The 17,268-nt window shown below is 35.5% G+C and overlaps 1 protein-coding gene across 4 annotated transcripts in view; it reads left to right on the top strand.

The window, feature by feature from the left end:
* Positions 1-17,268, top strand: part of LOC150095960 (uncharacterized) — a 219,608-nt gene that overhangs the window by 19,137 nt on the left and 183,203 nt on the right. The window contains exon 2 of one of the 4 annotated variants that reach the window (XM_090409128.1): positions 4,261-4,310. The exons of the other annotated variants lie outside the window; for them this stretch is intronic. The gene's annotated coding sequence lies outside the window, so the exon portion shown is untranslated. The remainder of the gene's footprint in view (positions 1-4,260; positions 4,311-17,268) is intronic. 4 annotated transcript variants of the gene reach the window in all.

Here is a 17,268-nt window from a genome sequence, read left to right on the forward strand (position 1 = left end):
TGCTATAAAGGGAATAACCGAAAAGCTTGCAAGTGTCTTTGTATAACTGTTCTATGAGGAATCTACTCTAATTAAGAGTTTAATTTTCTTCCAAAAAACCCCATGTTAATGACGATGCCAAGTTGTGCCAGTCCAGACTGCTCAGGTTTGTAATGCTGGATATATGATTTATATTTCTCGTGATAGACAGCTGCATATCCGGTAAACACCTAGAAAGCTGGGTGGAGAAAGCTTGTCCTTAGGTAAGAAAAAGAAGGTAGAAATCTTTCTGTCAGGATGAAAAGGCATTTCAATATTAAGAGGTATTAAAACTTTAGAAATATGTTCAGAAATTGCTTTATTATATGGAAGTAGAATTGAGCGATATCTTGATCTTGACTGTTAGTCTATAGCTGTTAAAAGCTTTGTTGATAAGACTCATCATAACCATTTTCATGAAAGCAGATTTCATATAGGGCAATTCTTGCTGTTGAATGTTTTCAGTGGAACATATATTATGGAGCGCTGCAGTGAGGTCTTAATTGTTTTCAACTTTTTGACTGCAATTATAAGTAACATTGGACATAATGAACACTATATGTTTCTTTTCTATAAACTGAAAATCATAAACAACTATCTGGCTAATGAATTAATATATCTAAAAAAGCTTTTAGGTATATTAATTATTTTTATCCTCCAAGTTGAACTGAATTCTAGGATGAAGCATACAAGGGATGCTGAGAAGTTCTGATAAACACCTAGAACTTAATTTTGTCTTCTTATATATCCTAAGAAAATAGGAACAAATTATTACAATTTGATGAAAGATGAGGGTTTTAGGATATGCTCTTTCTTGTGGTTATATCAGTTGCTTTGTGGAAAATATCATTTTTGTTCTAGATGTTTATCAGAACTTTTCAGCCCTCTCCCTCGTATTTATTTTTGAGACTAATAGTTTAAATGCTGATAGAGAATCATTCCATATTGCAAAAATATCTGCACATCTGTACTGTACTGCATGTTTTTAGGGAAAATGTCATTAATGAGAGTATCTTCGAAACATTCCATGCAGGAATTGGCAAGAGTATGAGAGAGAAGACCACCCATTGCTCTACCTTAAATTTCTTGATCACAAACCTGAGCAGTCTGGCCTAGCAGAACGTGCATCTCGATTAAACATAGGGTTCTTTGGAAGAACTTGCATAAAAGTAGATTCATAGCAGTCATACAAAGAGAGCTACAAGGCTTTTCTATACTGAATAATATTTCCTATAACAGATATGATGGCTTCCAGTTATCCCTTTTATGGGAAATATTATTGTATCAATCTTATGTAAATTCCTGATTATTTATATTATAATATTTATTTATTAATTTTTTTATTTTTTAGTTAAGGATTTAATTATCATCTGCTGTCTTACTTATGCTGTAGTGGCACTTTGTTCACCAAACATGTTGAAGCACAAATTCAGAAAATCGTAAGCAATTAGGGCAGATGCAGGTGAATGTCTGTGAAGGCACCCATGAGACAAGTGAGTATGAGAATGATCAAGTGCCAAAACGAGTGTCTAAAGCAAAAATATTGAATAGGTTAGTTAACCCAATAAGTAAAGGTAGTTGGGGCCCAAAGGGATGCTGTAGTTTTTATATACTAATGCGAATAGTATCAGGAACAAGAGGGACAAGTTTTTGGCATTGGTTAGGGCAACTTCGTCAAAAGTTATCGATGTTAGTGAAACTTTGACTTAACAGCAGATGATGTAGTTACAGGGAGTGAACGGTTTAGTATTTTCATGGCGGATAGGATGGGGTATTTCTAATGATAGCAGATGAACATAACCAAAAAGAATAGGAGATTCAAATGAACAGCCACCCTCCCACCTTTCTGATGTGAGATCAGGCCAAATCTAAAATATACAGTTGGTTTCTGCTATAGGCCAAAGGGTTCCATGAATGACTGGAAGACATGCATCAGCAGATTAGTACAATAAGTGCAGGTTGGGTGATTATTATGGGAGATAATAGATTGGAAGGAAGATCACATGGCAGGAAGGAAATGGAATATATATTACTGTGAGTTAATTGCTTGAGGCAACATGTAATGGACGGAACTTGGGGTTTGAGATATTAGACCTGGTCAATAGAGCTATCGTAACCAAGATAGCCACATTACCTTCATTTGTGGGGAGAGTGACCACATGGTTTTGATTTGAGAGATTACAAAACATGAGGACAAACCCTGTTTTGCCCAAAATGAGTCTGTTCACTTTTCCTTTCCACAGTTTTTCTTGGCCTCTTTTCAAGTATGCTTGCATAAATCTTATTGAAGCATTCAGTAGGGAAATTCATCTGATTCCTACTGAATTTCTCTCTCTCTCTTTTTTATAAATGGGCACTGTGAAAGCTGTATTCCACTCCTCCTGAATTATATTGCAAGCTACTGTAAAAGTTTTAAACGTTCATATTTAATCAGCATTTCGGATCAAATGTGTCTACTTCAGCTGCCTTTCCATATTCATTGACTCCAGGTTTTTATGACTTTTTCTACCTCAAGCAATGATTGATATGTACTCTTGATTAGCATTCCTCTTGAATGATTTCAACCACTGTTCTGTTACTTTTTGTTTTCATTTAACAATCTTTCAAAGTAATTACTCTAGACATCTACAATAGCTTCAGTTTTAGCACATGCTGTAATAGCACTTAGCAACCACGCCAACATAAAGAATTAGTTTGTCAAAGGATAATTTATCACGTTAACACTTAAATTTATCCTTGTCTATGTGCATTGTGGTATTCATTTTCTCTTTCATGTCCTTTGGTCATATTCACATACTTCAGTGCTTATACCCACAGACATTTTCATATCTCCACCTTACTACTCTGTTGTCCTGCCTTTTATATCAACCAAATTGTTAAGCAGTTCTTCAGGTGTGTAATCCTAAATCCCTACAAGTCAAATTCACTCCATACATTTACATATAATAAAGGAAACTGTTTCATTAGTTTCCTTTATTATCATGGCTCTTCAGGTTATTCCTCTTATACCATGGCAGTAGTAGTTCCCATTCTTAACTGCTTCACACCTATGAACTTTCATGCACATGGGCTTGTGTGTGTAAATTAATATTGTGTTTTGTGAGCACTATCACTTCAAGAGGTCTTTCATGATCACTGGAGATTATAGTTGATACCTGGAACTGGTTATGGCAGTTAACTGTATTGTATTATGCAAAGCTTTGACCAAAGGATTTTGGTCAAAGTACTCTGTAGTTTACATATAATAGTTTTTAGGCACTGTTTGAGCTGTTTTGCTCTGATTAGATGTGCTGTGTTAGCAAACATAAATGAGTAGTGTTAATTCAGTGTAGCTTGCCTGAAACCTTACATCATTGCATGACTGTTTAGGATCAAAGGTTACATTCACATAATTAAAGATTTGGGTAGCTCTGGTAACAGGACTGTGGGTAGTCCTGTTACCAGAGCTGATTTCCCTCTTAGGCTATATTATTTACTGGGTTACATTTATTGGAGCTGGAAGTCCCTGACCTCGGCAAACCATAACCAGAGGATTATGGTTTGCTGAGGTCAGGGACTGCATAATTCTGCTAAGATCACACAGTTGTTTAATTTTAGAATCTTTGGAACTGAGATTCCAGAGAGATGGGGGGGGTCACTTTTATTTTAAATCCTCATAACAAGACTCTTGAAGATAGATATTTAAGTTTTTTATTTTCCATATAATTTTTTATTGTATTAAATATAATGCATATCGAATCTTTCCGCACCAAAAAAGGTACATTACATTGTTTGTGCACCGTCTTCTCTTTAGCTCAAAAGACAGTTTATTTCCATTCTCTGCAAGCAAAGATCTTTTGACTTTTCATTATTACTTGAGATAAATTTATCATCCCTTTTCTCCTTCTTGGATTGTCAGAATAGGATGTGGGCCTAATGGTTTTAGAATCAATTTATGATTGTCTCCATGATGAAGGGATCACTTTTTTTTTTTTTTTTTTTTTTTTTTTTATTATTTACTGGTTTTTATTATCTGTAGCTTGGACCTTTCAGATTTTAGTTCCTTTAGCAGTTTCAAGAACTGAAAAAAAAAAAAAAAAAAAAAAAAAGATTAATCATAAAGGATATATTTTATTATCATCTCAACAACTCGGTATTTCTTCAGACTTACCAAAAAAAATGAAAGAAAGAAAAAAAAAAGAAAAAATAGCTGATATAATATAAATGTTCACTTGGATATGCATTATATATTATTTTTTACAGATGATATAGTCTTGATGTCTGGAGTGGGACTGGCTTTGAAGGAGTGCAAGGTATTAACTCATATCAATAAAGCATGAATGAATTTTCATTACTCAAAAAAGATTAAAATTGAATGTTTTTTAATATCTGTATTCCAAATGCAAGTACATTAATCATTTAAGATTATGGTAACTCCTTTGGCATAATGAGTTAAGATTGTATTAACTCCTTTGGAACCATGTAGTTTTTGATGTCAGTACTTTATTAATTTTCATCATTGCATAAAGAAATTTTCTTTTAATAAAATATCTTTCTAATAATTTGTACTTCTATTGTTTTTTAAGTTTTTTTGTTTATAAATAATTATATATTATCCTTTGCATGAACAAATGCAATCGTAGAAAATTCTTTAAAACTGATCCCAATTCAACTTTTTTGCTAATATTGTAACCGTTCATCTTCAGAGCACTGTATAAGGAATGACCACATATTCATCTATGGCCATTGGGGGTCTATTACCACAGAACAGAACAAAAAATGATTTAGTTAAATATGAAGTGGCTGGAGTTGTAAGAAATAGCATGTTATTGGGAGATATCAAGCAAGCAGTTGTAAAATTTGGAGATGAGAATGCATTCAAGTCTTGTTGAAATTAGTTACATTACATGGTACAAATGTACTATAGGTTGATTTACCAATCTCTCATGTATGGGCTTTCTCAAAATATTTTCTCTTTGAAGCAGATATGATTTTAATAGACTAGTTTTGCTTTTATTATTTGATCCTGTAAAGAAATCCTTCTTAAAAAATGAATCACTACTATTCATAATTAAACCTTACTGATATTGTTATTCTTTCTTGCTTTACAAGCTTGCCCACAGGCCCTTATGTTTCTCTTAACTACTTTAAAAAGCACTTAGTCTTGAGTCCTATCTGCATCTCTGTTGATTACACCTGGGTGTTTTGTGTGTGACATTGTAATAAGGGTCTTGATTTCTTTCTTACTCAGTGTGTTAAGCATTCCAAAACAAAAATCAACTTTGAAGGTGGGAAGAGGGATGCACTGGATGCTCTAATCATCTTGTGTAGGTGAAAAAGAGCATTCTAAATATAGATATTGCAGCTTCACACACAAGCAAATAACTGGATAAGAATTCCTATCATTAGATGTCAAACTTCATCATCTACTGGGCTGTTTATTATTATAGTATACTCATTTTAATTAGAGAAAGGCATCATTATACTTAAAGTACACTGACTTTTAAAAATTGCTAGTCAGACTTTGATTCTCTAGTCAGATCAAAATTCTCCACATATTTTAGTCTTATGTACATGTTTATAAAAATTGTCTACATTATTTATGACATATGAAATAAATTCACCCTTTGCTCTGCACATATCATGATGCAATAAGTAACAATGGTATTCAAGAATTAAATTCTTTTGAATGTTGTCCAGGTAGGTATAGTATTATTATCTAAAATTTAGTTGACTTATCATTGCTCAAGATATTTAGATGTTGGTGCTAATAATCATTATTAGGACTCATTAACTGAAATCTTACTGTAATGACAGACACTTGTTAATTTGATAACCACATTGTTAAGAATGCTAGTGAGATGCTCGGGGGGGGGGGGGATTTTGTGCAAAAATTAAATACCATTTTGAAGGTATGGAAGTTTCAATTTATGACCACTGATAGAAGTATGGGAAAATCTGAGTCTCAGGACTTGATCATTTCTACATGTTTCTTGCCTTACCGGATTTACAATGCAGTTCTGGCATTGCATCTGCACTAAAATGTTGAATGCCAACCACATGGCATCTTAATACGAAGCATCTCATTTAGTTCTCATAGAAATCTTGGTCACATCGCCCCATTACTTTTGTTAAATTGAGGCATACTAATAAAAGAGAATGTACAATGATTTGTTCATTACATATAGAAATTCTGTATTTTTGCATTTTCTTTAGAAACAAAAGGTAAAGGTTAAATTTTGACAAGGACTTTAGTCCCTGATAGCTGAAAGTAAAAATCTGAAGTTGTCAGGGAGTATAGTCCAACAGTTTCATTATGAATGGAATGTTTAATCTCTAATAAGAAAATTATTTTGACAGCATTCAAATATTTATGTGATATTCATTTCTGTGATGGCTTATCTCAGATTATCTAGATATATTGTAACTTCATTGCAATATCATTCACTAGTCATAGTCCATTTTATCAGTACTTGTAGTTTGGTATATCCATTAAGCATGATGCCTCCCCACACCATGACCCCGGCACTGCTGTATCTATTCCTTTCAAGAACATTCTTGCGATGGTAAGCAATACCACTTTCATGCCAGATCAAGTGGCGTCTAGAATCGGAGGGAAGACTAAAATTACTCTCATCTGCACAGTATATTAGCCTATTGGTGTTTTGTCCAATTTTTATGGATACAACACCACTGAAAATGCCCTATGGTGAGCTGTGGATGAGGTAACGCAGACTACAGGCCTACCTGTCGCTGACATTTTGCTACAGTTTGAGATATCCACATATCTGTACTTGAATGGAACTGAATTGCAAACTGACCTGCCATGGTGCGTCGATTACGTTTTGCTGTTATAACCAAAAATCTGTCTTTGTGCTCCATGATAGTGAGTGTGACTTCTTAGCAAATGTCTGAACACATTCCATTGGTTTGAAACGCTGCCCAGAGCCTGGATACAATGCTGTGCGAGATTCCAAACTCTCTGGTAATATATCAGTAATTCTGCGGCCTTCATGCTTTCCAATAATTCTTCCCCATTGATGAAAACATCTAGATATGTCTTTGAGACATTACAAGACATCCAAGTTGGCTACTTTATTAGGATTTAAGAGCTTCCTTGAAACACAATTTGCTTAACGTAGCCTTTTATCCTGTTGAGTGCTACACAATGCCCCCCCCCCTTTGTTCATGATTTGAAAATTTTAATATGTACCCTCTTTCTACTTGAAAGCGGGTTTGTGGAGCTCAATATATTCTTGGGATAAGGAGTTGTCTAGATATGAGATGATTTTTGATATCCTCAGTCTAATTAACCAGGTCTTCAACCAAAATGTTAGTCTTGTTGTGAGATTGTTCTATTAAGGAATACTCAAGTTTGAGTATAGGTGCTAGTATCATTTAGCAGAATTTGTATTTTTTTTCAACATAATCATGTTCATGATCAATGATCATTGCCTTTGTCTGCTTTTAAGACCACTGTGGTCTTCTCTGATATTCTGTAGTGATAATAGTTTATTTTTTTAGGTTTTTGTGTACTTGCTAAAGGAGTATTGAAGCCGTTTTGATGCAGATTATTGCTGTGTCCCTTGGAAATTTTTAGTTCTTTCTCAACATTAGCTGTAATATCAGCAACATTCAACAGAATGTTGAACTCAGTTGGGAAGTGAGCGTGTATATATTGATGAAAACTTTGTTGTGAGGTAAATGTTTCCTGTGCTTGTCCTTCTTTGTTATGAGGTTTTGGAGTTTCTTTTTTGTTGCTAACTGAGGAAATGTGTTCAGCTGTTATAAGTGATTTTGTCTGAAGTGTTTTCTGAAGATCAGCAGATAACACTGAATAAAGTGAGCACAACTGGTCATCAGTATTTGAAAGCTGCATTCTTTGAGTATGGCAACTTCTGTCTGATGGTAAATTCTTGGTATAATCTAAAGTTATAGTCTCTTAAATTCTCGCTTACATTTGGTAAGTCACAAACAAGGATTTCAAGTCTTCTTAGGTCTCCAAAATCTCTCCATCCACCACTTAAGAAACCTGGTGTTTACATGATCACCTATACTTGTGGTTTGTGTTGTGTAGGATACACTTAGGTCAGGAGAGGTATGCATGCCAAAGCATTTTAAGGACATAGAGAAAACACAAATCGAGTGGTAGCACACACACACACACACACAACAGAATTCAGGCATGATGCACTGAAACAACAAAATGAAATGATCTACGTCGATTACAATTTCTATTCAAGCTTTTAAAGAGTTGTCTGAAATGTTAAAATATCCACAACAGTGTCACAAGAAACAAGGCATGATCTTACACCAAGGCTGGACTTCTCTTGTGAAACATCTAATGCATTAGAGGCGTACATTTCATTGTTAGTCTTTGTTTTATTCGTTATTATTTCCAGATGATGTGCAACATAAGTTATTTTACGAAACTAGTTGGGTGTTTTCTAAATATATTCTTGCTATCATTCTGTTCTAACTTGATCTAACATACTGGCAGCATATTAGATCATGTTCTTCTATAGTTCGCCCACTGATTAGAGATCCTTCGATACTTCTGCGCATCTCAGAAAAAGGAGAATCCATTCCGATAATAGGATAATCAGTCCGTATTGTGGGATGAGTTGTTTATTATTACCGGTTGGAAAATTAACTTCTCTTTTATGATTATTGTGGTTAACTATGTTGCTTGTATAACAGTTGGAAAATTTTACCCATAAAGCACGTGATTTTGCGTGTTGGCGACCAATTTGGATGTCTTTCATTTCTTTCTCCCCTTCAGCATGAATCGACTATTCTTGGAAAGACGCGAAGCAGGGACCTACAAACGGTGGGCGAACTATAGCACATAAGTCTTCAAAATGAGACTGAATTAAGCTCTCATAGTTCCCATCTATAAAAACTGAAATAAAACTAAATGTTAAAATTAGAGGAATTTGCCTAGTAAGTGTTCTTGGTAATATTTATTCAAGCATACTTGAAGATGATAAAACAAATTGCAGAAAGAATTGAGAACAAGCAAAATTCTGGCCTTGTCAGGATCAGATTTTCACTTTATGACAAATCAATGAAAAATCTATAACACAGATTTGTATTTTAATTTTTCATCATCATCATCAAATTCCTGACATTTACTCTCAAGGGGTGTGCAGGATATGATAGTACTACATGAAAAATTTACATCATTACTAACTTCCTACCTACAATTTTCTGCCAAATCAATCTGTTACCTGTCAAAGCAACAACATTGTCACATCTTATATTTATATATCTATCTTCTAAGGCACTTTTTACCGTATCAATCCACCTATATCTTGGTCTTCCTCTGGGTCTTTTTCCCGCCAACCAGGCAGAGAACACTTGTTTGGCTAATCTTTCACTCCCATTCTGTTTAAGTGACCATACCAACTGAGATTAGCTTTGCTAATGCATTCCTGGATGCTGACAATGTCAAGTTCTTTCCTAATATCCTCATTTTTTAATATGATATTGCCATTGATGCCATCTGTTCATGCCCTTAACTTCCTCAGGACTCTCATATCTGCGGTCTCTAGTCTTTGGTCAAGTGTTTTACTTCTGACCCAGCTCTCAGATCCATCATCATCATCATCATCATCATCAAATTCCTGCCATGTACCCTCAAGGGGTGTACAGGATATGACAGTACTACATGAAAAAATTACATCATTACTAACTTCCTATCTACAATTTTCCTCCAAATCAGTCTGTTACTTGTCAAGACTCCAACATTACCAGATCTTATATTTCTATCGTCTAAGGCACTTTGTACCGTATCAATCCACCTATATCTTGGTCTTCCTCTGGGTCGTTTTCCTGCCAACCTGGCAGAGAACACTTGTTTTGCTAATCTTTCCTCTCCCATTCTATTTAAGTGACCATACCATCTGAGATTAGCTCTGCTAACGCATTCCTGGATGCTGACAATGTCAAGTTCTTTCCTAATATCCTCATTTTTAATATGATATTGCCATTGATGCCATCTGTTCACGCCTCTAATCTTTCTCAGGACTCTCATATCTGCAGTCTCTAGTCTTTGGTCAAGTGTTTTACTTCTGACCCAGCTCTCAGATCCATAAGTTAAAATTGGTTTGAACACAGTCTTGTATACAGCTAATTTAGTGTTCCGACTAATTTCTTTCTTATTCCATATGAATTTATTCAATTGACTTCCCACGATACCAGCTTTGCTGATTCTGTTGTCTATTTCTATATTTAGTTTACCATCTTCAGTAAAAATTGTGCCTAAGTAGCTGAAATGTTTTGCTTGTTCCACAGGTTCTCCATTCACAACACAGTTGACATTTTCAATGATTCTGCCTATTTTCATTGTCTTTGTCTTTTTATTGCTGACCTTCATACCATATCTATTACAACAGATATTCAGCTCTCAGATCCATAAGTTAAAATTGGTTTGAACACTGTCTTGTATACAGCTAATTTAGTGTGTTAACTAATTTCTCTCTTATTCCATATACATTTATTCATTTGATTTCCTATTATACCATCATTGTTGATTCTGTTGTCTATTTCCATATTTAATTTACCATCATCACTAAAAATCGTGCCTAAGTAGCTGAAATGTTTTACTTGTTCTATAGGTTCTCCATTCGCAATGTAGCTTATATTTTCAATGCTTCTGCCTATTTTCATTATCTTTGTCTTGTTATTGGTGACCTTCATACCATATCTATCGCAACAGTTATTCAATTGAGTAAGGGAATCTTGCAGACTTGTTGCGGATTTATTCAGTAGTATTACATCATCCGCATAAAGCAAGGAGCTGACATTCACATTTTCAATTTTGATATCAGGTTTAATACCACTTTCCTTCATAATGTGATCCATATAGATAATGAATAACAGAGGGGATAATGTACATCCTTGTCTGACACCATATTTAACATTAAACCATTTCCCTGTACTTCAATTCTAACTGCTGACTTACAACTCAAATAAAGACTAAGTATTGCTTGATATAATGATCCACTGACACCATACAAGTGTAGTGTTTTGAATAGCTTCTCTCTTGGCACCCTGTCATATGCATTTTCCAGATCTACGAAACTGAAAATACAGATCTTTGTTTTATTCCCATGACTTTTCAACTATTTGTCGTAAAGTAAATATCTGATTCTGACAGCCTCTATTTGGTTTGAATCCAGCTTGTTCCTCACCAAGCTTCTCTTCCACAATCCTTCTCAACTGTTTCTCAAGTATGCTGGCAGTAATCTTACCAGGAACACTCAGTGGAGAAATACCTCTATAATTCTCACAATCAGTTGAAAGTTTGAAATACTCACACTCAGTTTTATTTCCCTTTTTATATCTGGAATTCGTCCTTCTGATCATCTGCTCCAGCTGCCTTTCCACATTTCAGACTTTTGATGGCTTTTTCTACTTCAAGCATGGATATGTATTACTGATTGCATGCACCGTGTGCTGTCATCACTTCCAATTTGATTTAGCAATTTTTCGAAGTAATTACTCCATACCTCAAGGATATCTTTTTATCCAGTTTTCATGTCACCTTTATCATCTCTAATTCCTTTTACAGCACTCTTTCTTCCATTTCTGAGCTTCTTTAACAACCTCCAGAATATTTTGCCACCTTCTTGATATTTTCTATGTTCTTACTAAAGTCTTCCCATGACTTTTGTTTAGCTAGTTTTACACACTGTTTAGCTTTCTTACATTTGTCTCTATATTTTCTAAGAGCACAAGCTGACTTATTTGCCAGGAACTTTTGATATGCTTTCTTCTTTTCTTCACTGCCTCTTTAACTTCCTGTGTCCACCAGGTGATCAATTCCAATTTCAAATCCTCTGTACACTCTAGTGTCCTGCACCAGAGAGCAAACATCACTATCAACAATAATATAGTCAATGAGACTTTTCTTATTCCTAGCCTCTTCTCTCCATGTGAATTTGTGCACATTTTTATGTTGGAACATGGTGTTAGTAATAACCAGTCCGTGTCCTGAGCAGAAATCCAACAGGTATTTGCCATTATTATTAGCTTTGCTCTTTTCTCCAAAGTTTCCAAAATATTTTTGTATGTCTCTCAATCACTTCCTACTCTGCTATTTAGATCCCCAACAAGAACCATCTTTTCCTGTTTCATTGTGTCAGTTGCTTTTTCTAAAGCCTCAAAAAAATTCCTTCACTTCTACCTTAGGAGAACCTTCTGTGGGACGTTAGGCACAAACAAGTCTCATTGTCCAGTTCCCCATTCTGATATTTTCCCACATCACTCTAATTGAAATTCCCTGCCATTCAAGAAGATTAGACTCGCTCGTATTTAGTATTGAATATTATGGCTACTCCTTCTTTTCCTTGATTGTCATTGCCTGAATATAACATTTTCTATTTATTGCTCAGAAAGAGTTCATCAGTTTTGGTCTTTTTTGTTTCAGTCACACCTATTATGTTGATCTGGTACTTATCTAATTCCTCAGCTATTTCTTTGCCATTCAGGCTTCTTATGTTGATATTTCCGATCTTCAGTTTTGGTGATATTGAGTTGGGGGGGGGGGGAGATTGTTTAACTGGGTGACACCCCAGCCAGCATGAAATTCTATCATGTTGTACCATCATTTAATATTGTGGTTTAAGCCAATTAGAATACAATTTGGTCGGCTAAATTCCAACTTGTTAGTTCATTATCCAGGTAGATACCTAACAGGGTACACCACGAGAAGGTGAGAATTGGACATTAGATCAAAAACGTTGGTCAGTTCTCCACATTCCTTTAAAGGCTATGTGGAGGTCTTCTCTCAGTTATAGATCTTGAAAAGGCCTATGACAAGGTGCCATGAGAGAAACTTTTTTAAAATGCTACAGTTTTGTGAGGTAAATGGAACAATACACAGTCTATATTTAAGTTGAAGTTGGTAGTGAGAATCGAAGATAAAACTATGGAAATAGGCTGGAACATAGAGAACTTCAGCCATTCTCAATGGAGAAGCTTATTGATGAAGTAAAATAGTTCAGCTATTTAGACACAGTTTTTAGCAAAGATAGCTAATTAAATATCAGAAATTGACAATAGAATAAGTAAATCTGCTATGGTGGAGAGCCAATTGAATAAATTTATATTAAATAAGAGAGAATTAACCAAAACGCTAAACTAGTAGTTTACAAGACAATATTCAAACTAGTTTAAATTATAAATTAAAGAAGCCAAGAAATTATATTCTTGGTTTAATCCTTTATCCAATTGTAAGCAAACAAAGTTTGCACCTGAAGTAATTTCAGGACTGGGCAACTCATGTATACAAGCTAATAACTTCACATCACTTGCCTTAGTATCACATAATGCAAAACACATATCCTTATTGACATGTATAATGCTATGCATTATAGGAAGGGTCACTACCCAGACTGGTTTCAACCAAAAATATAATGTCTTTGCTTCTTTATTTATAGTATAACCAAGTGGAAAACTTCCAAACCAGTTTAATTTTTTGATCAGAGAGTTGTGTTAGAAAAAAAAAAAAGCTGTCAATCAAAAATTTTATAGACAGATATGAGTTTTGTGGAAAATTGAAGGAGGATGGCATCAATGACAAAATTATATTTAAAATATGAAGATATTAGGAAGGAACTTGTAGAAATGTGGCATTGTATAAATGTTTGAGCAGAGCAAATCTAAGATGGTATAACTTAAATTGGCAGAAGAAAAGTTAGCAATACATATGTTTGATGCCAAAATGATAGGGAAAAAACTGAGGGACACCAAGATCTATGCAGATTGTTGCAGTCAGAAGTGCCCTAGAAGGCCATCATGTAAGATATGACAATATTGGAGTGCTGATAAGTGAGACAAATATGGCGGGAAATTGTTGATAGAAGATTAGTAATAACGTAGACTTAATCGTGTAGTGTTGTCATATTATATATGTACCCTTTGGGGCTACATATGAAGAAATTGATAATGATATAATTAAAAATAGCCTGTATGAATTTTGGATTTAAAATCGAATATAAACACAACTCAGTTTTGGGGCATAAATAAGAGTGAATTCTCATGGAAAGGCTTAGACGTTGGTTATACATTCTTACTAAATAGCTGAAGGAAATTACAACGTACAATAGAATATACATTAAAATAAATTATAATACACTTCCAATATTTTGGCAATGTCACGTTGCCATTATCACAGGAACTTAAATACAAGACACGTGCACGCAAGCACTTCCTGCTTTGTTCCACAGTAAATGAGGAACGAAACAGGAAACTATTCTTTCTCCTAAAAGTCCTGATGTAGGTTTTCCAAATTTGGGGCAGTCTCATGCAACCAAATTTGTTTAGGTTTAGATTGTTTCTTAGGGCTGAGGCTGATTCCATGAAAAGCCTTTCGTATTTGAATTTACTACAGTGTATTATACAGTGGCTTTTTCCCACCATATTCTATGGCAGGAATCCAGCGCATGGTCTGCAAGACCAGAGTGATTGTATTGGTGAAACCGAATGTAGTCCTGGTGTCCTGAAATTCTGATATTGGCTGTCCTGCCTGTTTGGCCAAAGTAGGACAGCTTACAGTTGCAAGGGACTTGGTATACACCAGGTAGGTGTGGGGGGGGGCGGATAAGGGATGCCAATTTTTTATAAGGTCTGTAACAAGAAGTTAAGTCATGTTTATTTAGCATTTTTGTAATTTTTTCCAAGGCGCCTCGGATATAGGGAATGGTGATGGATTTAGAGTAATACTTGTTGTGTGTGTGTGGGGGGGGGTTGGTTTCAATATGTTTTGGATTTTTTGGGGGGGGGTAGCCATTGGCTGAGAAAGTGTTGAGAATGTGGTTAGGGCATTGTCATTTGAACAGATAAGTTTAGTCCTGTTGTGTAGTGTCTTAATGACTCCATATTGTTGTGAGGGGGGAGGGGATTATTGGTGAATGTATCTGCCTGTATGGGTGGATTTTCTATAAACTGAGAAAACCAAGGTTCCATCAGGCTAGCAGGTGAATAGTGTGTCTAAGAAAGGAAGGCAGTCGTTTTTTTCTTCTTCCAGGGTGAACTTGATTCTGGGGTGTTGGTTGTTTAAGTGTGTTAGGAAGGAGAGAGGTGCATCGGAGCCATATGGTTGGTTTTTGTGGGGCAGAGTTTAAGGCTTTCTCTTCAAAAGTCTCCATATAAAAGTTGGCCAAGGGTGGGAGAGTGGGGAACCCATGACTGTCTCCTCTATTTGTTTGTAGAATTTTTCTTGGCTTCGCTATGTTGATGATGTGTTTGCTATTTGGCCACATGGCTCCGATGCACTCTTCTTCTTCCTAACACACTTAAACAACCAACACCCCAGAATCAAGTTCACCCTGGAAGAAGAAAAAAAAACAACTGCCTTCCTTTCTTAGAAACACTAGTCAGTTTATGGAAAACCCGCCCATACAGGCAGATACATTCACCAACAATCCCACAAATCCCCCCCCCCCTCACAACAATATGGAGTCATTTAGACACTACACAACAGGGCTAAACTTATCTGTTCAAATGACAATGCCCTAACCACATAACTAAACCACATTCTAAACTAAACAAACTTTCTCAGCCAATGGCTATCCCCCCCAAAAAATCCAAAACATATTGAAACCAATAAACCACAACCCCCCCCCCCCCTCTGTAACAAGATTACTCTAAATCCATCACCATTCCCTATATCCGAGGCACCTCGGAAAAAATTACAAAAATCCTAAATAAACATGATTTAACTTCTTGTTACAGACCTTATAAAAAAATTGGTATCCCTTATCTGCTCTACTATAATTCCCCACCCCCTCCTCGGACTAATTGGTGTATATTAAGTGTTTTGGAGGTGTAAGTTGTCCTACTTTGGCCAAACAGGCAGGACAGCCAATATCAGAATTTCAGAACACGAGGACTTCATCCGGTTTCACCAATACAGCCACTCTGGTCTTGCTGACCATGCACTGGATTCCCACCATAGAATACGATGGAAAAAAGCCACAATAATACACACCTTAGTAAATTCAAATACGAAAGGCTTTTCATGGAATCAGCCTCAACCCTAAGAAACAATCCAAACCTCAACAAATTTGGTTGCATGAGACTGCCCCAAATTTGGGAAACCTACATCAGGAGACCTTCAGCCCAATCGGCTAAGAATACCAACATTGTCCGCTAGGGGGCACCATCAGGACTTTTAGGAGAAAGAATAGCTTCTACCTTCATTCCTCATTTACTGTGTGTTGTGCTTGCTTGCACGTGTCTTGTATTTAAGTTCCTGTGATAATGCAACGGGACATTGCCGAGATATTGGAAGTGTATTAAAATTTATTTTAATGTATATTTTATTGTACGTTGTAATTTCCTTAAGCTATTTAGTAAGAAAATAAGAGTGAAAAAATGACTGCATTTTCTTCTTTCTCCTTCTCTTCCCTGTCAGGCCTGAAAATACTGATTTGTCAATATTGTTTTCTAATGCTTGTGTCATGGATTAACCATTAATTTTAAGTGAGATGCTGAAATTTCATTTGATAACAATACCCTACATTTTGATTACAATTTCTTTTCAAGACTAATATAAGTTTATTTCGTATAGTTTCTATATTCTTCATATCTTGAGGCTCTAGAAAGTAGACATGGAAATTTTTTCAAGCCACTTCAGTTCTCATAGATGCTTGATTTTGTGAAATGGGAGGGAGAGGCATTCACTAGAAAAGTGTCTCAGATGTGATTGATTTCAGTGGTTTCAGGTGCAAATACAGGAGAACAATGTGAACCTAAATGAAGAAATACAATGCCTGCATGTTATCCTTCAAGGACTGAGTCTGAAATTGAAAAAATTGTAGAAACATCGTGAGGTTAGCAGGACTGAGAAGACAAAGCAGGAGGTCGAGGTAAGTATTGAGACCACACTCGCAAATGAGAGAAACAAAGTAAGGAGAAAATTTTGTATGGAGATGCTATGATCAGAGGAGGATTTAATTCATTTTGAGGGATGCCCTTGGTGTAACACCCCGAATGTGAGAATAATCTAAGATTGCCTTGCAATTACTATGACATTTTCAAGGATAAATATAATAATGGTCAACAAAGTAAAATAGATGTGCTTTGAATTTCGTGCAGGTATTGAAATATTCTGACTGTCTCGTTTATTCTTGTTCAGAGATTTTCATGCGAGTGCATTTTTGATCTGCTGTGAGCAAGCGCTGCACCCATCTTGTGCAGTGCTTTTTCATTTGCAATTCTTCATACAAATATCTTTCACATTCTTTTGAAATGCCTATAGTC

The sequence above is a fragment of the Typopeltis vanoorti genome, chromosome 19, assembly GCF_054136105.1.
Source record: "Typopeltis vanoorti isolate ZY-2024b chromosome 19, IOZ_Tvanoo_1.0, whole genome shotgun sequence".
Lineage (NCBI taxonomy): Eukaryota > Metazoa > Arthropoda > Arachnida > Uropygi > Thelyphonidae > Typopeltis > Typopeltis vanoorti.